This window comes from Coptis chinensis, chromosome 7 (assembly GCF_015680905.1).
Source record: "Coptis chinensis isolate HL-2020 chromosome 7, ASM1568090v1, whole genome shotgun sequence".
In the NCBI taxonomy this organism is placed as follows: domain Eukaryota; kingdom Viridiplantae; phylum Streptophyta; class Magnoliopsida; order Ranunculales; family Ranunculaceae; genus Coptis; species Coptis chinensis.
Genome location: NC_141462.1, coordinates 19,565,104 through 19,589,818, shown reverse-complemented (window position 1 = coordinate 19,589,818; position 24,715 = coordinate 19,565,104). Strand labels below are relative to the sequence as shown.

Below are 24,715 nucleotides of genomic sequence, written 5' to 3'. Positions count from 1 at the left end.
ACGCCGTCTTCTTTGGGAATCAGAATCATAATCATTATCACTATCAGAATTCATTTTGCTAGTAAATTAATTATGGAAGAAAAATTGAAAATATTCAGAGAAGTTGAGTTGTGTGAGAGAGCAAATTGGTTTATGTTATATATAAAGATAGTTGAAATCCACAACTTTGATGTATTATAATTTTACACTTCTTAAAAAAGATTATGCCTTTGGTATACTACATAATTTCTTACACAATTCTGTATCTTGCACACACCCCAATAAATAGATTACATGCATGATTCATTTCAATCTTGCCCACAACCCAATAGATATTGTTTGACATTATTCACTCCAATCTTGCCCACAACCCAATGACCATAATCAATAGCGTACAGACCACAAGAAAATGAAATCCAATAATTCAATCTTATCAACCTAATGACCACTATACCAAAATAGGACATCCCTAACAGTCAGAAACCATTACTAAAAATATTTGTAACGGTTTTTATGCGTCACAGTTTGGGCGTTGCTAATTCGATATTAATATTCGTAACGGTTTATAACCGTTACATAATTATTTATTGTAACAGTTTCTAACCGTTACTAAAATATTTACTAACGGTTTTCTTTGCTCAATTGTATTACTCTTTAGCAATTTTTATAAAATTAGTAACGCTTTTTGGTGTTACTCTTTTTAACATCATTAACGGTTTTATAACATTAGTAACGCTTTTTGTGTTACTCTTTTAACATCAATAACGGTTTTATAAAAATAGTAACGCTTTTTGTGTCACTCTTTTCTAACATTAGTAACGGTTTTATAAAGTTAGTAACGCTTTTATATGTTACTCTTTTCTAACATTAGTAACGCTTTTATAAAGTTAGTAACGCTTTTTTGTGTTACTCTTTTCTAACATTAGTAACGCTTTTATAAAATTAGTAACGCTTTTTTGTATTACTTATTGCAAAGCTTAGTAATGGTGAAGAACCGTTACAAAACTATTTCATATGTAAGAAAAAAAAAAAAAAAAAAACCCCTCCTTTTTGGGAGACTACTTAACCTGCATAAAGATGCCCCCACTTATTGGGTATTTTACAATCGTCCATAATATAAACAAGAAATCTTACAAGTACATCCAATCACATAATCTTTTATTAAAATAACATCACCAAAACGTCTTTCATAAATAGGACTTACCACGAATGAAATACACACTGTTTTCCAAATCAATGGGACTTGTCCTTAAACTCAAGCTCTCATATCATTTGTACAAAACTAGCACCTTCAGTAGTTGTAAGCATCAGGGGATGACTTTGGGATGGTATCATCGAAAAAAGTCCCTTTCATCCTATACACCAATAGAAATAAATAAAAGGAGTCGAGCAGTAGAAAACAAATATGTATATATAGATATATACTTATATCCTATTCTTAAGTAGTAGCTCCTTATACTCAAACTACGGAATTCAGAAAACAGAGTATGGTAGCATAATTCTTAAGTAGCAATATGTTTTGTCCCTTCTAAGAGATCGGAAAGTTCAGTATTTATTTTCACTGGTCCAACAACCAAACTCACAAAAAATGTGGCAACAGGGTCTCATACTCCTAACAATATGAGCAATTCAAACTCTAATAAATTGTTCCACTTGAGCAGTCTTCAAAGATCCTACTTTTGACACCGTTTTGTGCCTTCCAGAAAAATATTTGATGCAAGGAGGTGTTCTCTCGTCTCATATACAACCCTACAGACTCTATTAAATCCATGGGAAGAGTAAGAGAACAGTTCTATTGATTATTACTAAAGAAGCTCATGGAGTCCAAAAAAAAAGCTATATCTTTGAGATTACCACCACTACTAGTGTGTATCTACGGGTATGATCATACTATTTGCAACAATTCTTTAAGGTTAAATAGCTAAACAAAGTAAACAAAAACAAACAAAATCATTCACAACAATTCTTTGGAGCTTTCAAGAAATTTTCGCAAACACGACACCTTATACAGCAGTTTGTACTTGAGCAGATTCTAGAACGAGATTAGCGTATTTGTAAGTACGCAAAGAGAGTGCCTTGGTGTTTTCAATAATCTGTTCGTACCTGCAAGTCAGATCAGAGAAGAAAGGGAGTGAGTTGGAAAGGGCTAAATACAAAGACGCAAATGAATGCTTAGCAGAGGAACACCAGTTGAACACTTACACATTCACATGATTGGGTTCCATGACAATAGTTCCCGACTTGAATCAATCTTTTCGTCAAGCTTTGAATTTCGCTGGATTCACTATCCATCTTTCGGCCTTCGTCATAAGTCATATTCAACTTTTCCGCAAGTGTTCTCTCGGATATAAATGAAAAGAGCATGATGAATGGACACCGAATTTCTGCGCGTCACACATTACTAGGCGAACAAAGTGAAACTAATTTACATATAAAACTGATTCTTCAAGTCGCATTTAATTACCCTATATCAACGCACTGATGTATTTGCACTAAGTTTCAAATATGAAAACACGGGCATTTTCGAGAAACTCATCCCCTCAAAGGTACTATAGTAATAACATAGGCTCCAGTGTGAGTCTTGAAAGTCGGAACTTCACCTCGATTCTCCGGCGGGTTCTTGCTATAATCTTGCAAAGCTGGAATGAGAAACAAAAATGAGCGTAACTAGATAAGCATGCCGACTATAGCTATGCAATTAAAACATAGGTTAATGGTCATGATACCGATGCTAATAATGAAATGAAGTCAAGGGTAGAGAATTTGTGCCTTCAAATTGATTACAAAGAACTTCGATTCGCGGTGAGTTCTTATTCTCCATGACCCAAGTCATGGATTTGAAAGTAAGGCAAAACGACCGGCATAAATTGAAAGAAACAAATAAACAAAAGAGTTACCACGTATGCGGTGTCCAAATTCATTTCAACTTCTTCAAAACTTATCGACAAATAAGTGTCTTGAAAGAAAACCATCAACTATGGGTCAGTAAATTAACTTCCCAAAGATAGAATGAAGAACTTGTTAAGCATTTCCCTTCCATACCATATTATCGGAAGGGCCATCATCCCGATGAAGAGAAACAAGGCCATCGAGGCAAATTCAAATCAGTAATCGCGGTGTGGAAGCTCCGGAATCATTAAGATTGAATCTACGCGTGATTTCATCTTGCCGAGGCCACAAAGAAAGGAGTCATATCCGAAGCGAAGTAGGGGTTTTCTTGTTACCATCTTAAGTGATTGCTTACTCTCGAGGAGAGCTAGGAGGCGTGACCCTTGCAACACTTTTTTCACAACAATCTTCTTTTGTACCCTCTCGAGGGCATTCATTTACCATGATAAGTCTCAGTAGCTATTGCCCCCTTCCTCGAAGATACTTAATAGCTTCCCACATAGATTGTTGTATCTCAAGGTCATGGACTCTTGAACTGGAGCTCCCCATTACTTCTCATCGATCCAGTTGATCGCCTTGGCATTTCTTGTCCAACGCCAAGATGTAATGAGATGGGAGAGTAAGTACATTTGTTACGATGTATCCAATATATGCCTCTGAGAGAATGCCCGAAAATTCAAACATCCGGACGGTACGCAACTTGCTCATTTTCAGAACATTTAAGGTGACAATGTATGCCTTGTCGTCATCCTCAAACTTTGCTACCCAAAAAGTGCTAATTGCACCATCCCTCAATTTTTTTGCAAAGATAAGCAAACGTTTCAACTAATTCATCTTGAAATTTTGCAAATATTTTCCCTCGTGTACAAGTTTCGGCTTGTTTCTCCATTGGGGAAGGAGTCTTGATCTTGGGTGGTGCATTGTCTCGAAAATCGCTTCAATTTCTTTCTCAACCCAATTTTCTAAAGCTCTTTCATACCGACGAAAAGAACACGGCAGGCGTAATGGTTGGTTAAGCGTAACCATCAAAAATGAACTAACACTTTCATACCCTTGATTCATGGAGATTGCGGCAAAGAAAGTATCACGGAAATATACAAAATTGATGTCACGAGCATTATACAAGGCCCGGCCAATCATTTTTCCTAAGATCATATTTGCTATGACTAAAGAACTCCAAGATGATTCAAACTCCTCAATCGTCTCGGTCAAGTTGATGCACTTATAAAGTTCCCTTGAAAGTTGGATGGGTATGGCGACATTACCAAGTCTTTCCGACCTTCCCTTAAAATGTGCCATTTACAAATACGATGGCGAGTTAAAGAAAAACTTGAGCAACTAAGGCTTTGATAGCCACGTCTCACGATTTGTTGTTAGAGAAACAGAGTACGACCCGGAACATTGCTTCAAGCCAAAAAGACATTGCTTTAATAAATAGATATAGTACGAACATATTAAAGTTAATACTCATCCATACCAAAAAGACCATAAGTTTGTCAAGTCACTATGACATCCATATTAAACAAAAAAAAAACGGCATTCAAAACATAAAGAAGCCAAACCATACTAAAAATCCCAAGTTCAAAAAGTTTGCATATCCCAAACAACTTATTAAAAAACTGCATCCTTGACTCAAGCCAAATTAAAGGACCTCCAAAGACTAAAGCCATCCAAAAATCTAACTCCATCTTGGGGCCCATCAGAAACAAGAGCATCACCAACCAAGACTTCTATGTGACCTTTTTTCACCGGCGAGAACTTTTTCGCCATTACAATCTCAAATGTCTCTCTTGCATGACATACCCCTTAGCAACCACTACACCATCCCTATCTAATAAGGATACATTTGGTGAAGAACCAAGCGCCCCGTATGAGGATTCAAATTTGCAAACATATTCATCAAGTTTTGTTGAGTCGAGTGACGACGAATTTAACTGGAACCGACTTCGGTTTACGGTGTTAGGCCGCACGGTTGTTTGGAGTAGTTGATGTTCCATTGTTTTTAAACAGCCTTTATACATCCCGACACAATTTATAGTAACAATTGGTCATACATAATGAAATTGTATGCAAGAAAGCACAAGTGCAAACTGCAAACTCACCTTTTAACACTTTATGACATTAGATAAGGAAGATTTCATTTCATTCATTTCCCCTTCAACTCAGAATTGATGAAGAGCTTGCTTGCTCGCAATAATGCCTTGGCAATACCTCAGACGCTGTAATTGTTTTAGACTTGTTGAGCTGATTCCACGTGTTCTACTCCCTTTGTCCCCCAATGGACTTCGTGACAACTCATCATTATCGAAGTCTACTTCCATTACAATCGCCTCACCACCGCAAGAGCTTCTTTTCTTCTTTTATTAGAAGCCTCCACTTGTTCCTATATATGAGTAATACATGCATAAATTATGAGAATGGTATGCAAGTATGCAACATAGCCTATATAATAATACCAACACACGTAAGTTCAAGCTTCAATGTTATTAGAACTTACATAATGGGTTTGAGGTTCGCTAATAGTTCCATCACGACCTCATGTCCTTTTTCCAACCATCTACCCATCCATGTTTTCTACTAGGATCTTCTTTATCCCACAAAAATAATCCTTAATAGTTGTTAGCATAAGGTGATAAGAAAATGTTAGTACAAGAATAGACACCTACCATTTTATCCAATGTATGATATATGTGCCCGCCCATTAGTATGTCGATATATGTTCTTTTTGGCATTCTCGCAAGATTCTTTATGGCGCTTTCTAGCTCTCACTTTTAATTCTCATTTTCGACAAACGCAAGCCCAATGATTTGGATCCTTGCCATCCGGGCATGCTGCAATAGCTTCTTCCATCGCCCCTCTAGACTTAATGCAAAATTCTTTCCAAAAGGCATATTTGATGATCCAACTTTTGGGAAAGTCCTTTTCAACTTCTCGGTCGCTTGGATTCGGGAACATTAGGCTCGAATTCTTCCTACATGAACAAAGTGATGTTTGTTCATTTCATATTAAGTAAATTTCCACACATGTAGGTGGACAACATGTAGATATAGGATTGGAAAACATACAATTATCAAGAATAATGGATGCTATCATTGAAATTAAAGTACATGTAAACTATACCATTAATTTGTTCCGCATATTATCCTCAAGCTTCCATCTATTTTTCTCCAATCTTTGTAATGAATCGAATACGGAGCCTCAACATAAACTCCAACTTGGGTATTCCATTTGGCATGGTTTAGGACTCCACCAAATGGACCCCATGCATCCTCATTGAACTTATAGGTAACTTGGTAATCGTTGGTAAAGCTTCCGGCTGAGATGTATGTGAGTCGGAAGTTAAATTATGAGATGGATGTGGACTGGAACTTCGGCTGGGAAGGAAGCAATGATGCTAGATTGACGATGATTATTATTAAATAGCCTAATATGACAAAAAAATTGTTAAAACGTGAGAGGTAAAACTAGGGATACCACAAAAAAAAAAAAAAAAGTTCAAAAGTATACATTTATAAAGCAAGACACTTTGATAATAAAAAAACATAACTTCTCACCTTAATTGCACAAACAAACTTCAAAAATAAAAAGTAGAAAAATGAGAAGTTTGCATGCAACCAAGAATCTTAAAAATATCAAGAATCTTAAAAATGTGATAGTGCCTTCATTACAATCGGGGTTAGACTTTGCATCAAAGGCAAAATTAGGTTGGTCCTCGCTATGGAATTGGAAGTCGGTTGGTGCATCTAGTTCATCAACTTCGACTTTGTCAATCGCCAGGTGAATTGCTCGCTACCCACCAATTAGGATTTCTCAAATCCTTTGAGTAAATAATTTGGACTAATACCGGGCAAGAATCACGCTCATCATATCTGTTGACACTCTTTAGCCTTATTGGGAGATTAACCATCACCAAATTAGAATCACATCACCGACAAGTCTTGATAAATGGTCTGCAAACCACATTTTCGCTACCTTTTTATCTCTAATTTCGAGAGTAAACTCTTTGCAAAAGGAGAATCCATCGATCAACCTTTGTTTTGCATCTTTTTTTTCGCTAATAGATAAACGGCGCCGCGATGGTAAGCAGTAGACAATAGTTGGAGAACCCACTAGGTAAGTGGCTTAAACTTATCTAACGCCAGATACAACAGAGAAACTCTTTTCGCTGGTGGTATAGTTACGCTGAGCTTCATTAAGGGTTTTACTCGTGATAGTAAAATGACAACCGGCTTATCTTCTCGGCGGTCAGTTCTAGTATTCCAATAGCATAGCCGTATTAAGGCCACACATTAATTCAAAAGGTTTAGACCAATCAGGTGGTTGAATTATAGAGCCGTAGTTAATGCGGTTTTAATAATTCAAAGGCTTGTTTGCAACTGAAATTGAAATCAAAAGCCGCATCTTTAAGCAGGAGATTGGTTAAAGGTCTAGCAACCTTTCGAGAAATCTTGAATAAATCTCCTATAGAAACCTGCATGTCCTAAGAATGCGCCAATGTCTCTAAACAGTTTTGGTATAGGAAGTGAAGCAATTTTTTCTATCTTAGCTTTGTCTACTTCGATTCGTCCTTTGAAACGATATGTCCTAAAACTATTCCTTTAGTAACCATGAAATGACATTTTTCCCAATTAAGAACAAAGGTTTTTCTCTTCACAACGTAAAGACCTTTTCAAGATTTGATAAATGACTATCGAAAAGAATCTCCATAAATTGAGAAGTCAGCCCATGAATACCTCCATAAACCGCTCAACCATATCATCAAAATATGAAGCATGCAAATATTGGAAAGTGCAGTGCATTGCAAAGGCCGAAAAGGCATTCGGGCCTATATGCAAATGTTCCAAATGGATGTGAACGTTGTTTTTCTTGATCGCCAGGATCTATGACTATCTGAAAATAACCCTGAATAACCATCAAGAAAACAGTAATAGGCATGACCCGCTAAACGCGAAAGCATCGATCGATGAATGGAAGTGGAAAGTGATCCTTACGAGTGACGGCATTAAGTTTGCGATAGTCAATGCATATTCGCCATTTTACCGATATTGAGCGGAAATGCATTCATCTTTATCATTTCGCATAACCGTAATGCCGATTTTTTGGAACCACGGTACGGGACTCACCCAAACACTATCGGAGATAGGGTAAATAATACCTGCATCTAGTAATTTTAACACTTCCTTCATTACCACATCTTTCATGGTAGGGTTTAGCGTATTTGTGGTTCACGCTGACGCCTTAGCATTTTCTTCCGTGTATCACGATGGGTGCACACATTAGGTTCAATGCCTTTAATGTCATCGAGGGACCATCCAATAGCAGAACGATGTTGTTGAATGACATTAATTAAACGAAGCTTCCCGATCGTCGATCAATCAGGAAGAAATAATAACGGGTGACGACCATCAAGATCAAGTCATGCGTATTTTAATTCCGGCGAAAGAGGTTTTAATTCAGGGTGGGCGGATGGGTATTAAAGATTCTTGAGGAAGGTCATCATCCATGTAGTATACAGAGGGATGATCATCCAAGTTACTAGACATCACTGTTGTAGGGTCAATTAATGGTACTGACTCTAATAACTCATTTACTTCGTTTGTATAATCATCGTCCTCAAACTCAGAGTCGCTAAAGGAAAGAAATTGGTACACTTCATCCTCAGGAAAAGAGTTTGAGAAATACTCTTGCGGAATGCTGTCAATCCTGTTGACTTCACCATCAATGTCAGGCTCTGGAATTTGTTTCATTAACTTGAACACATTCACCTCGACCGAAAGATTTCCGAAGGACATGGTCATGGAACCATCTCGACAGTTAATAAGAGCATTAGCAGTGGCAAGGAACGGACGTCCTAAAATGATAGGAATGGAATCACAAGCAACTTCTGTATCCAAAATAACAAAGTCTACAGGATAGAAGAAATCTTGGACTTTTACAAGGACGTTTTCCACAATTCCTTTGATACTTTATGGAACGACCGCTAACCGTAGAGTCATGGTGGTAGGTTTGAGTTCATGAAGACCTAATTGTTTAAATAAATAATATGGAAGTAAGTTCACGCTAGCCCTAGGTCTAATAAATAAAGAGAGCGCGTGTATTTGTCACCCTAAGGTGCATGGAACCGTTGGTCGACCGGTGGTCCTTGTATTTTACAATACCATTGTGGTCGGTGATGGAGGAAACCGTTCAAATGAGGAACGCTTTGTTGAGGAACATTAGTTCTCCTTTTGTGGTGCACATATCTTTTAGAAATTTTGCATGTTTTGGTAGTAATTTTTAAGGCATCGAAAAGGTAAGTTGATTGTTAAATTTTGAAAAGTCTCGAATTTTGACAAAATTGTCATCGTGTTTATTCTTTGCAAGCGTCGCGGTGAAACGGTGCCTTTAGGTCGAAATTTAGCGAGGGGTCTACTTGCTTGTTTTCATTCGGAGGTGTTGAATTTGTTGTATCAGGGAATCTTCCATAAGTTCATTATTAGAACTAGAATCCTTGGAACCCTCCCCGTTCTTTTGGGTGATCATCCGCATAATGATATCGATTGTCGACAGTTTTTCCAGATCGTAGAGTCGTCGATTGCATGGACCTCACCTTGGGGTGGGGTGCTTGTACTAGGGGGCATTGGTCGGCCAAAGTCCGTGTTTTGCCGGTTTAGGGGTTGGAACCGCTTGTGCAGAAACACGCCTTTCGACTCTTTTTTTGCCAATTCTTTGAAGTGATTGTTGGATAGACGTTAAAATTTGAGATCCGTTGGTTCATGTAAGCCAGGAAAGTCTCATTTGTCCTATCCAGAATGGTTGGCGCAGGTCAGGCAAAGTAGTAGTTCCTCGATTATTGCTTAGAAGTTGTTGATTATAGTTGGGATTTGGATTATTTTGGAACAAGGCCGCGGTTGGTCCGATAATTAGCATTAGAATTATTTTGAAATTGACCTTGTTGGTATTGTTGATTATTTCCTTGGCGGTATGGAATAAAATTATTGGTAGTCGAATTGTGGATTAGCAAAACCGGGAGGAGCCCCCATTTGTTGGTTATTTTTGACGCCGTTTAAATTCGGATGTTGTCTCCATGGTGCATTGGGAATGTTGAATGCACATGCCTCCCTGCTTGTTGAGTAGGGGAAACATATAACAAGGGACAATACGCATCGGGATGATCAGACTAAGACAAAGGACACAAGGAGTGGTGTCAACGCTCACGACCGGTTTTGGTAGTTGATCGTTTACTTGAACTGCAAGGGCATCTACTTTTTTAGTTAGGGATTCTATCAAATTTTTTATTTCAGGATCGGGTTTTACCTCAAAAATAGATGTGGCTTTTGTAACAGTATCCTTTGATGATCTAGACGCTCGCCGTTACCCCAAAGGTGTACCTTTTTTCGCTTGTTTTTCAAGAAAAGTATAAGCTTCAAGAGCTTCTTTGTCCATGAAGCAACCTCCGTTCATTATATCAAGAGTTTTTTTTGATGATCGCATGCACCATTAAAGAATGAACTCAACAAGGACAGCTTTTCTAGTTGGTGGTGAGGACATTCTAAATGTAAGATCAATAAAACGACTCCATGCTTCCGTAAAGGATTCATGCGGATTTTTCCGAAGAATTGAATTCCAAGCATTTTAGGTTGTTTTCTTCTTCGAGTGTAAAAAGCTGAAGCAAAAAGCTTGAACTAGTTTATTCCATGTGTCTATGGATTGTGATTGTTGTCCCGCTAGCCGATTGATGCTTTTTCCGCTTAAAGTGAATGGAAAACAAAAGCAAGAGTTGTTCCTTAGAAGCTGGCTGGATGATGAAATGTTGTTGCCACTTGTTCAAGTCCACGAAGATGATTGCACGGTTTTCGTGCTCCAACCCATGATATATTGGTAAATAAACCGAAGACGCTTAGTGGGATCTTAAAATCACCGACAATGTCCTCGAAGTTTAATGCGGGAAGAAGGTCCTTCCGTGAATGCAAAGATAGAAGTCCGAGGGGCTTCTCTGCATGGAGGAGGATCGTCGGCCATAATGACGTAAGTTGATGGCTTAATGATTGTGATGAATGTAATTAGCGAAGAAGAACAATTTTTATGTGAGAACTTACGCAATTGCTTATCGATTTTTTCGACGATAGGTTTGTTCAATTTCTTTAGTGGAACTGCAGACCTTAATCTCATGCAAGCATAAAATTAGATCTAACTACGTAGGAATTATGAGGACTCAATTTTATTATTATCTTAAGCATTAGGGTTGAACAACATATGCCTGTTTGGCCGCTAACGTGAAGAAGTTGAAGATAGGAATACGTGTGCATAAACCAAAGCCAGTCACAAGATAGATATGAGGGAGGATTTCAAGAAAAACACCGGTTCTAATTAAGTAACCTCAATCTTTCAAGTTTCCTAGACACCATTGGAATATGATTAAGATTTATGGAATTAAAATTTATGCAAAGGTGGTATTTAATTTTAATTTAATTTAATTTAATTTATTTATTTATTTATTTATTTATTTATTTATTTTTTTTTTTAAGATTTATGCAAGGTTTAAAATACAAACATACAAATAATGATCTACTCATACAATACTAGGTGCAGAGTATGTGAAGGTACTCTACCATAACGATAGCTATAATGAATAGGCAAACTTGTGTCATCGATAAATATTTCCATACGCATGAGGGGCAAATATACATCAAGAATAATGATATGTAACGCTAATTTGTAAATCGATATTACGTAAATGTATATCAACAAGAATGTGCTTAATTTGAATCACTCATAACGTATCTAAATACCTTAGCATACCTAATACAAAGATACATAATGCTAGAATAGATGACAAAACTAAACATGCAAAGTTTTATACCTAAACTAAAATATTACTTTTGTATTGCATAATAAATCGATTTCGACAATACTCATTGAGATTGCGAATGTCCCATAGAGAGCAGCTTTACCCCGTAGGTTTAGAAACAACTTACCCAACTAAGATTTTAACCCTCGTTGGAATGTTCTCCTCTTTCTTGACAAAATCGACATATTAGACAATACCGCGGTAATGTGATAATGAGAGAAATATCAAACATTTAACAAGCAACATTTATAATTAGAAAGACATATACCCATGCAATACAATACCATTAATATGTAAATATACATTCATATGCAATTCATGTCCGTGTAATCGTGATATAAATATTTACCGTATACACTAATTTGATTCATGCATAATTCGAGGCTAAAGCTTAAATAATAATCCATAAATTTTTCCTAATACTATATACATGGCATACATGCAGAAAAACATAATAATAATAATATAAATAAATTACAATAATACTGAAAATTGAACTGTAGCTTCCCGTTTTGCCAAAGATATGAAACGACGCTTCGATTCGCCGACGCTGATTAATCCCAAAGGATTATCGAATTTTTCGATCTTGGACCAAATATTTAGGCCCTGGAAAAGGATCAAGGTGGATCAGGAAATGCTGGTGGCTGAAAATGAGCAATAATGTAAGAAATTCACCCGAGGACGCTGGTCCCACTCAAGACGCTGACTCCACCCAAAGACGCTGGTCTTTTTTTTTCGAATGACTTGAATTTTCACGTAAGTCTTATAATTTCTTTGAAATGATGTTTCCCAGTCCTAACTTTTGGAACTCCGGCGATTGGAGCCTAAATTTTTTTGGATTACGTGTCAATCGCAGGCAAAAAATAAAAAAAAAATATGAACAAAAACGTAATACCTAACTAGAAGGAAAGAAAGAAAGAGAATGGGGTTCCCCTTGATGCAACTTTCGCTTTGTAGCCCAAGTTCTATGGCTTTAGAACAGCAGCGCGCCATTTGATATTCGCTTTTCACGACCACTTAGAGTTTAGAACTCTAAATTGAAGCAAAAAGAAATCAAGGTTCCTTACTCACGATCTTCGTTGAAAGTAGAGTTAGAATAAGGATTCAACTACCTAAAGTATAGAACAGCTACAAATTGGATGTTACAATAAGGGGAACCAAGGAGTAAGGGTCTATTATAAATGTTAGATTTTTATCATTCCTACTTAAACATTAAGAAAACATTAAGTTGAAAACATGCACTTGATACTAAAAATAGAAATTTGGAAGAGAAGTTGGAGAGTTAATCCTCCTCATGTGAGCTACCATTAGTGTTGATTTGAAATAGGTTTTATTCTTCCTAAACTCATAGACAAGTCCCTAACGGAAAAATATAATTGATCCCTAGCATGCATGGCTCACTTAAGAGCTCATACATGCTAGCAAGTGAAACCAAACAATGACTTATCTCTAAGCTCATTGTTTGATTTCTAACTAGACACTACACCAACTATCATTTTGGGATAGGATGTAGTGTTAGTTGTTTATCCTAAAAACCTACCAAACTCACAACCAATGTTTTTCCCTCACATGAGTTGGATTAACTCCCCAAAAGGGAAGTTAGCTCATGATCCTTGGGACAAGGACTTATGAACTACTAAAAACTCAAAAGAGAAAGAGAGAGAGAGAGAGAGAGAGAGAGAGAGAGAGAGAGAGAGAGAGAGAGAGAGAGAGAGAGAGAGAATCCACAACCAAACTCACTTATATATTTCTAGAAGAACTAGAGGAACAAGTGTTCCTCCATTAAAACTATTACAAGCTTTTTTTTGCAAATAAAATAAAACTAACTTCTCATTTTCACTAAGGAACTAAAATAATGCCATGTGAGGAAAATAAGTCAAGGGAGTAAAATGGAGTATCCCCACCTTTGTCTAATTTCTTCTCCATTTGAGAGAAATCTCATTTCCTCCCACGTGAATTATCAAACCACATTGATTCATTTTATCTACCACATTAAAACAAAGTGACACCTTGCCTTTTTTTTCACTATTAACACCTAATCTAATTTATTACATGCAAGGTGTCAACTTTGCACCAATAATTTGTTATCTTTGTCTTGACATGCTCCATGATTGATGACTCATCCAATCTTGTGGCCCCTCATAGTGGGTCCATGTGTAGTCCAGTGTCAGTCCGGTATTTTGGGCAGTTTTACAACTTCCCGCCTATGCGTAGAGTTCATCGCCCTGATTGTCCGGCTGACTCTCTTGTCGTGATTCGAGTCCCGGGTTCGAGAAATAGGAGCTTTGAAAGTTTGATGCTTCAACGTGGATTTGGGAGAATTCATATATACTGCTCCTCGGCTTTTTTATTTCAGTTTAACCAATATTTCCATGTTTACCGCGAAATACCGCAAAAGTAGGAAAACATATTTATTTCATGATTATTAAACACATAATGAACCAAATTTATATGTCTCAATGGGGTTTCATAATACACTTTTGGGTGCTTATCACATAACATCATGGAGCACATCTTTGTCCCACAAGCGAGCTTTGCCTCTAACAATTGCAAAACGGGATTGAAGAACCCTAAATGCTCGTTCAACGACTTTTCTATAAGATTCTTGCATCAACGTAAAAAATTTATCTCTTCTTGATTTAGGATTCCTTTTCGCCTTCACTAGTGTAGACAACTGAGGATATATATCGTCAGCCAAGTAATAACCGACAGTATAGTCCTTACCCATGAGAGAATAGTTTGCCGAAGGGGTCAAACCTAATGTTAGTTTGTGAAAAAGATTAGAACGCCAAAAACATTAAATCATCATTATTAGTACAGTAAACCAAAGTAAGCATGCCATATCCACATGTCGAAGAAACAACGCCTCAAAGTACAAGAGTTGTTCGATCCATGTCGCCCAAGATACTATCCTACCCATTCCATTGGACATGTTTGCCACGCCCAATGTATACAGATCCTAGACTGCCAAGCATGCCAGGAAAACCTCTTAACTCAGCAACACGGAGCAATCTGGCAACGTCTTCTTCATTTGGAGATCTCATATATTGTGCACCAAATCTCTCCACCACATGTTTGGAAAACATTTTAACAAAGGAGAGTGTTGTTAATTGCGTAATACAAAAATACTGATCCATTGAATCAGTTGGGCTTCCATTTGCTAGCATTTGCAATGCACACATTATTTTGCCGCGTGACGACAAATCGGGTTTATTAGCTGCATCATATTTCTTCATCCAATAATCACTATGTTCTTTAAGACCACTCCTAATCCTTGGGAATAGGTGACTGCTCATTTTGTTGCGCTTCCGAAATAAAACTTCATCATATGTGGGATTGACACAGAAATAATCGGCCTTTAAGAGAGCATTTCCAGTTGCCCTATTACGGTTCCTATAAGCGCGTCCTGGGACAGACCCAATACAGAGAGTTGGTTGATTGGAGTTTTCAATGATATGAGCTGCTGTAACAAGATTAAATTGAATTGCGAGTGCAGCTGCTGTTAACACTTCTTGTTCATGCATGAAGTGTCTTTCAATACGTCGTCTTCTTTGGGAATCAGAATCATAATCATTATCACTATCAGAATTCATTTTGCTAGTAAATTAATTATGGAAGAAAAATTGAAAATATTCAGAGAAGTTGAGTTGTGTGAGAGAGCAAATTGGTTTATGTTATATATAAAGATAGTTGAAATCCACAACTTTGATGTATTATAATTTTACACTTCTTAAAAAAGATTATGCCTTTGGTATACTACATAATTTCTTACACAATTCTGTATCTTGCACACACCCCAATAAATAGATTACATGCATGATTCATTTCAATCTTGCCCACAACCCAATAGATATTGTTTGACATTATTCACTCCAATCTTGCCCACAACCCAATGACCATAATCAATAGCGTACAGACCACAAGAAAATGAAATCCAATAATTCAATCTTATCAACCTAATGACCACTATACCAAAATAGGACATCCCTAACAGTCAGAAACCATTACTAAAAATATTTGTAACGGTTTTATCGTCCACTGATTTGAAGCGTTGCTAATTCGTTATTAATATTCGTAACGGTTTATAACCGTTACATAATTATTTATTGTAATGGTTTCTAACCGTTACTAAAATATTTACTAACGGTTTTCTTTGCTCAATTGTATTACTCTTTAGCAACGATTTTATAAAATTAGTAACGCTTTTTGGTGTTACTCTTTTTTAACATCAGTAACGGTTTTATAACATTAGTAACGCTTTTTTGTGTTACTCTTTTTTAACATCAATAACGGTTTTATAAAAATAGTAACGCTTTTTTGTGTCACTCTTTTCTAACATTAGTAACGGTTTTATAAAGTTAGTAACGCTTTTTTATGTTACTCTTTTCTAACATTAGTAACGCTTTTATAAAGTTAGTAACGCTTTTTGTGTTACTCTTTTCTAACATTAGTAACGCTTTTTTATAAAATTAGTAACGCTTTTTGTGTTACTTATTGCAAAGCTTAGTAATGGTGAAGAACCGTTACAAAACTATTTCATATATAAAAAAAAATCCCCCAAAAACCCCCTCCTTTTTTGGGAGACTACTTAACTTGCATAAAGATGCCCCCACTTATTGGGTATTTTACAATCGTCCATAATATAAACAAGAAATCTTACAAGTACATCCAATCACATAATCTTTTATTAAAATAACATCACCAAAACGTCTTTCATAAATAGGACTTGCCACGAATGAAATACACCTTTGTTTTTCCAAATCAATGGGACTTGTCCTTAAACTCAAGCTCTCATATCATTTGTACAAAACTAGCACCTTCAGTAGTTGTAAGCATCAGGGGATGACTTTGGGATGGTATCATCAGAAAAGTCCCTTTCATCCTATACACCAATAGAAATAAATAAAAGGAGTCGAAAGCAGTAGAAAACAAATATGTATATATAGATATATACTTATATCCTATTCTTAAGTAGTAGCTCCTTATACTCAAACTACGGAATTCAGAAAACAGAGTATGGTAGCATAATTCTTAAGTAGCAATATGTTTTGTCCCTTCCAAGAGATCGGAAAGTTCAGTATTTATTTTCACTGGTCCAACAACCAAACTCACAAAAAATGTGGCAACAGGGTCTCATACTCCTAACAATATGAGCAATTCAAACTCTAATAAATTGTTCCACTTGAGCAGTCTTCAAAGATCCTACTTTTGACACCGTTTTGTGCCTTCCAGAAAAATATTTGATGCAAGGAGGTGTTCTCTCGTCTCATATACAACCCTACAGACTCTATTAAATCCATGGGAAGAGTAAGAGAACAGTTCTATTGATTATTACTAAAGAAGCTCATGGAGTCCAAAAAAAGCTATATGCTGAAGATTACTGACCACTACTAGTGTGTATCTACGGGTATGATCATACTATTTGCAACAATTCTTTAAGGTTAAATAGCTAAACAAAGTAAACAAAAACAAACAAAATCATTCACAACAATTCTTTGGAGCTTTCAAGAAATTTTCGCAAAACCACGACACCTTATCTAGCGGTTTGTACTTGAAAGCAGATTCTAGAGCGAGATTAGCGTATTTTAAGGCACTTAAAGAGAGTGCCTTGGTGTTCTCAATAATCTGTTCGTGCACTGCAAGTTAGATCGAGAGAAGAAAGGGAGTGAGTTGGAAAGGGCTAGCCGACAAAAGACGCAAATGAATGCTTAGCGGGGAGGAACACCCGGTTGAACACTTACACATTCACATGATTGGGTTCCATGACAATAGTTCCCGACTTGGAATCAATCTTTTGCGTCAAGCTTTGAATTTCGCGACAAGATTCACTATCCATCTTTCAGCCTTCGTCATAAGTCATATTCAACTTTTCCGCAAGTGTTTACGTCGGATATAAATGAAAAGACGGATGAATGGACACCTGAATTTCTGCGACGTCACAAATTACTAGGCGAACAAAGTGAAACTAATTTACATATAAAACTGATTCTTCAAGTCGCATTTAATTACCCTATATCAATGCATCGATGTATTTGCACTAAGTTTCAAATATGAAAACACGGGCATTTTCGAAACTCATCCCTCAAAGGTACTATAGTAATAACATAGGCTCCCAGTGAGTCTTGAAAAGCTGGAACTTCACCTCGATTCTCTGAAGGGTTCTTGCTATAATCTTGCAATTTGGAATGAGAAACAAAATGAGCAGAACTAGATAAGCATCGACTATAGCTATGCAATTAAAACATAGGTTAATGGTCATGATACCGATACTGTAATAATGAAATGAAGTCAAGGGTAGAGAATTTGTGCCTTCAAATTGATTACAAACAACTCGATTCGCAGGTGAGTTCTTATTCTCCATGACCCAAGTCATGGATTTGAGGCAAGGCAAAACGACCTGCATAAATTGAAAGAAACAAATAAACAAAGAGTTACCATGTGTCGGTGTCCAAATTCATTTCAACTTCTTCAAAACTTATCGACGCCGTGTCTTGAAAGAAAACCATCAACTATGGGTCAGAGTAAATTAACTTCCCAAAGATAGAATGAAGAACTTGTTAAGCATTTCCCTTCCATACCATATTATCGGAAGGGCCATCATCCCGATGAAAGAAGGGGCCATCGCGAGGCAAATTCAAATCAGTAACTGGGATTGTGGAAGCTCGAATCATTAAGATTGAATCTACGTGTGATTTCATCTTGCCGAGGCCACGATAAAGGAGTCATATCGAAGTAGAAGTAGGGGTTTTCTTGTTACCATCTTCGTGATTGCTTACTCAGGAGAGCTAGGAGGCATGACCCTTGCAACACTTTTTTTCACAACAAGACAATCTTCTTTGTACCCTCTCGAGGGCATTCATTGCCACGTGATAAGTCTCTCGTAGCTATTGCCCCCTTCCTCGGCATACTTAATAGCTTCCCTACATAGATTGTTGTATCTCAAGGTCATGGACTCTTGAACCTAGAGCTCCCATTACGGCTCATCCGATCCGTTGGACTGTCTTGGCATTTCTTGTCCAACGCTTCATTATGTAATGAGATGGGAGAGTAAGTACATTTGTTCAAATGAAAACCGTCAATATATGCCTACAGAGAATGCACGAAAATTCAAACATCCGACAGCTGCAACTTGCTCTCATTTCCGGGGAACATTTAAGGTGACAATGTATGCCTTGTCGTCATCCTCAAACTTTGCTATCCCAAAAGTGCTAATTGCACCATCCCCTCAATTTTTTTTGCAGATAAACAAACGCGTTTCAACTAATTCATCTTGAAATTTTGCAAATATTTTCCTCGTGTACAAGTTTGCGGCTTGTTTCTCCATTGGGGAAGGAGTCTTGAAGATGGTGTGGTGCAGATTGTCTCGAAATCCGGCTTCAATTTCTTTCTCAAACCAATTTTCTAAAGCTCTTTCATACTGACGAAAGAACACGGGCAGCGTGGTCTGTTGGTTAGCGTAACCATAAAAAAATGAACTAACACTTTCATACCCTTGATTCATGGAGATTGCGGCAAAGAAAGTATCACGGAAATATACAGGGGCCCAGTGTCTACGAGCATTATACAAGGCCTGAAGCCAATCATTTTTCCTAACATCATATTTGTCGACTAAAGAACTCCAAGATGATTCAAACTCCTCAATCGTCTCAGTCAAGTTGATGCACTTATAAAGTTCCCCTTGGAAAGTTGGATGGGTATGGCAGACATTACCAAGTCTTTCCTGACCTTCCCTTAAAATGTGCCATTTACAAATACAATGGCGAGTTCCGGGAAAAACTTGAGCAACTGCTGCCTATATAGCCCTGTCCGATCTGTTGTTAGAGAAACAGGAGCACGACCAGACATTGCTTCAAGCCAAAAAAAGACATTGCTTTAATAAATAGATATAGTACGAACATATTAAAGTTAATACTCATCCATACCAAAAAAAGACCATAAGTTTGTCAAGTCACTATGACATCCATATTAAACAAAAAACAAACGGCATTCAAAACATAAAGAAACCAAACCATACTAAAAAATCCCAAGTTCAGAAAGTTTGCATATCCCAAACAACTTATTAAGAAAACTGCATCCTTGACTCAAGCCAAATTAAAGGACCTCCAAAGACTAAAGCCATCCAAAAATCTAACTCCATCTTGGGGCCCATCGTAAACAAGAGCATCACCAACCAAGACTTCCTCTATGTAGACCTTTTTTTCACTGCGAGAACTTTTACGCCATTACAATCTCCAATTCTCTCGTCATGACATACCCCTTAGCAACCACTACACCATCCCTATCTAATAAGGATACATTTGGTGAAGAACCAAGCATCGAAGGAGGATTCAAATTTGCAAACATATTCATCAAGTTTTGTTGAGTCGAAAGTGACGAAATTTAACTGGAACCGACTTCAGTTTCTGGTGTTAGGCCGCACGGTTGTTGAGTAGTTGATGTTCCATTGTTTTTAACAGCCTTAAGTACATCCTGACACAATTTATAGTAACAATTGGTCATACATAATGAAATTGTATGCAAGAAAGCACAAGTGCAAACTGCAAACTCACCTTTAACACGCCTATGACATTAGATAAGGAAGATTTCATCTCATTCATTTCCCCCTTCAACTCAGAATTGGATGAAGAGCTTGCTTGCTGCAATAATGCCTTGGTAATACCTGTACGTTGCAATTGCTTCTTAGACTTGTTGGAGCTGATTCCACGTGTTCTACTCCCTTTGTCGGGCCCAAAGACTCGGACAACTCATCATTATCGAAGTCTACTTCCATTACACTGCCCTCACCACCCGCACTTGCTTCTTTTCTTCTTTTATTAGAAGCCTCCACTTGTTCCTATATGAGTAATACATGCATAAATTATGAGAATGGTATGCAAGTATGCAACATAGCCTATATACAATACCAACACACAGGTAAGTTCAAGCTTCAATGTTATTAGAACTTACATAATGGGTTTGCTTCGCTAATATAGTTCCATCACGACGCTCATGTCCTTTTTTCCAACTATCTACCCATCCATGTTTTCTACTAGGATCTTCTTTATCCTACAAAAATAATCCTTAATAGTTGTTAGCATAAGGTGATAAGAAAATGTTAGTACAAGAATAGACACCTACCATTTTATCCAATGTATGGGCATATGTGCCCCGCCCATTAGTATGTCGATATATGTTCTTTTTGGCATTCTCAGCATTCTTTGCGTTTCTAGCTCTCACTTCAGCGGTACTCTCATTTCTGACAAACGCAGCCCAATGATTTGGATCCTTGCCATCTGGGCATGCTGCAATAGCTTCTTCCACGCTCCTGCACTTACGCAAAATCTCTTTCCGAAAGGCATACTTTGATGATCTGAACTTTTGGGAAAAGTCCTTTTCAACTTCTCGGCGTGCCGTTGCTTGGGGAACATTAGGCTCAAATTCTTCCTACATGAACAAAGTGATGTTTGTTCATTTCATATTAAGTAAATTTCCACACATAGGGCTGGACAACATGTAGATATAGGATTGGAAAAACATACTAATTATCAAGAATAATGGATGCTATCATTGAAATTAAAGTACATGTAAACCATACCATTAATTTGTTCCAGACATTATCCTTGAAGCTTCCATCTATTTTTCTCCAATCTTTGTAATGAATTGGAATCTGAGCTCGAACATAAACTCCAACTTGGGTATTCCATTTGGCATGGTTAGGACCCACAATGACCCATCCTCATTGAACTCTATAGGTAACTTGGTAATCGTTGGTAAAGCTTCCGGAGAATTTGAGATGTATGTGAGTCGGAAGTTAAATTATGAGATGGATGTGGACTGAACTTCGAAGGCTGGGAAGCGGTATGTTGTGATTGACGATGACATTATTAAATAGCCTAATATGACAAAAAATTGTTAGAACAGAGAGGTAAAACTAGGATACCACAAAAAAAATGAAAAAGTTCAAAAGTATACATTTATAAAGACCACTCTTGATAATAAAAAAACATAACTCTCACCTAATTGCACAAACAAACTTCAAAATAGAAAAAGTAGAAAATGAGAAGTTTGCATGCAACTAAGAATCTTAAAAATATCTAAGAATCTTAAAAATGTGATAATGCAACTATTACAATCAGGTTAGACTTTGCATCAAAGGCTGCAAATTAGGTTGGTCCTCAAGAATAGATTGGAAGTCGGTTGGTGCATCTAGTTCATCAACTCGACTTGTCAATCGCCTAGGTGAATTTATCACTACCCACCAATTAGGATTTCTCAAATCCTTTGAGTAAAATACTTGACTAGCCTCGGAAGCAAGAATCGCCGGCTCATCAATATACTGATCAACACTCTTTAGCCTATTGAGATTAACCATCACCAAATTAGAATCTGGACAAAGTTTACAACCATTGGTTTTGTCCTCCACCTTCACCCAATTGCAGTAAAAGACAACATGCTGGAAGGTCGTATAGTCCAGATCTATTATCTGTTCTACCACTTAGTCGATGCATCAATGGGATTTTTGTCCTTCCTACTTGACGTAAATGTAGTGATTGCATTCATGCAAACACCACTGCCTTCTTGTAGCAAGCAACTGTTTCATCATGCGACCTAGTATAGAACACAAAACCATTAACACGATACTTTTTTTATACGTTTTAGCTTTGAACAATGGTCCTTGGACAAATCGCCATAAGTCACAATTTGTGTCTTTTTCAGCCAACAACTGTGAAGTGAAAAAAAAAACGACAATTAGAAAGTTAAAAGTACAAATTGTAATATCCTAGTAAACTAAATACATGAATAGAAGAAAACAATACCTTGTCATATAACCACACAATGAACTTCGGTTTGTATCTCCACTTGTCTTTGCTATCCCTTTTTTTTACCGCGTGCACTTGCTTGCAAGGCCGCGATACTCATTGCAATTTGTTTATGCAGTTTGACATGACTATTTATTACGACTTTCTAGACTAGTAATTTCAAGTCAAATGTGTCAAAAAAAGAAATCAAACCTATAATGTTTATCAAGCTTTTCGACGCCTAGTCGAAAAAGAACCATCTACGGATTTTGTATCCATTGTTCCTTGCCTAGGGTCACAGTTTTACCCTCAAGTATAGGCCCCTCATCACAATACTCTCCATCTTCATCTAGAAACACCTCACGAGTAGCTTTGTGATTTCCATCCCGTGAATTTGGCATGTACTCCATAGCATACCTAACAGATTCAGAAACAATATAGGACTCCGCAATAGAGCCTTCAACATAGCGTTTATTGCTCGGAATATTTTTACACTCCTTCATTGCCCTATTAAAATAAACAAATCCAAAATTGTACTTAGTAGTTTCGATGATAATTGCCATTAAATATGAAATAAAGGTAAAATTGTACATACCGTTCAAATGGATACATCCACCTAGGATACACGGGTCCACAAATCAGCCCTTCATCAGCCAAATGCACCAAAAGGTGGATGCTGATATCAAAAAAAGTGGTTGGAAAATACTTTTCCAGCACACACAATGCCTCTGCTACCATGTATTTGGCAACTTGGATTTCCTTTCGGATTAAGACTTTCAAACATAGGAGATTAAAGAATAAGCTAATCTGGTGAATAGCTCTACGCAAATCACGATGTTTTGGAAAAGCGTGTTGAAGCAAAACTGGAAGCAAGTAACACATAATCACGTGATAGTCATGTGATTTCATTGTAAGCAAACCAGGAGGACTCAAAGTGACAACATTTTTTAAATTTGACGAAAAACCTGAAGGAAGCTTCAAGTTCTTCAAAATTGTGCAAAACTCAAGTTTCTCATCTTTATTCAAGACAAATGGGGCCATTGGTTTAACAGATCTCCCTGTGATTGGGTCTGTTTGCATCCACTGACCATTATGAATCCCCATTTTCTTCAAATCCTCCCGCGCTTGTACTGTATCCTTTGTTTTCTCTTTCTTGTCAAGAATCGCATTTATTATGTGTTCTGCCACATTCTTCTTATCGTGCATCACATCAATAACATGTCGAATCTTATGTTTCGGCCAATATTCCATTTCAAAGAGAATAGACCTCTTATACCATGCTTCAGTAACTTCATAATCTTCATCATCTCCAATAGCAACCACATCTACATCATCTACATTCCGTTTGGCACCTTTTAATACTTTACCAGGTACATAATGGACACGACTTAGCATTTTCTCAATTACTTCTCCCTTTAACCTTGGTGGAGGGGGGTTTAACTCTTTTGTCTTAAGTCCTAAGTACTTGCCCTGCCTAAATGGGTGATCAGATTTAAGAAACATCCGGTAATTTGTATAAACGATCTTCCTTGCATTCCCAAGATGCATAGGCGGAGTTTCATCACCACAAATAGGACAAGCTTTGTAACCATGTGTTACACGTACCGATAAGTTACCATACGCGAGGTAAATCATGAATCCCCACATCAACATAGCCCCTCAAAGTAAAGTGCTCTCTTTTGTACATGTCATAAGCTACCACCCCTTCTTTCCATAACTGTTGTAACTCATCAACTAGTGGTTGAAGAAATACATCAATGTTTTGACTTCGGTGCCTTCGCCCCGGTATTAATAATGACATCATATGGAACTCAGATTTCATGCACAAAGACGGAGGGAGATTATAAGGAACTATGTAAACAAAGCCAACAACTATAACCAATGGATTGAACTCCCGTGGATTGAATCCATCGGTTGCAATCCCAAGCCAAACATTACGCCCTTCCTTAGCAAAGTCCGCCAATCATCTTTACATGTCTTCCATGAAGTGAATCGATTGGGTGTCGCATATAATTCCAAGAAGGTGTCGCTCTATCGTGCCATGTCATTTCACGCGCTATCCATGCTATTGTGTACAACCTCTTGAGTCTTGGAATCAAAGGAAAATGTCTCAATACTTTTCTCGCCTCTTTTGTTTCTTTCTTCCCCGTTTTCCCCTCCTTCACTTTGTATCTAGGTGTTTCACATTGAGGACATACCGTTAAGTCAGCTTCAGTCTTCCAATATAACATACAGTTGT

At 37.3% G+C, this 24,715-nt stretch overlaps 1 long non-coding RNA gene and 1 pseudogene across 1 annotated transcript; both read right to left on the bottom strand.

The window, feature by feature from the left end:
- Positions 1-1,875: 1,875 nt before the first annotated feature.
- Positions 1,876-2,227, bottom strand: LOC147486475 (uncharacterized). The gene is made up of 2 exons (XR_015203306.1): positions 2,182-2,227; positions 1,876-2,082 (listed from the first exon to the last, which is right to left on the bottom strand). It is a non-coding gene; the product is annotated as an uncharacterized LOC147486475 (long non-coding RNA).
- A 301-nt stretch (positions 2,228-2,528) lies between these two features.
- LOC147486474 (protein FAR1-RELATED SEQUENCE 3-like) lies at positions 2,529-20,041 on the bottom strand (annotated as a pseudogene).
- Positions 20,042-24,715: the final 4,674 nt, after the last annotated feature.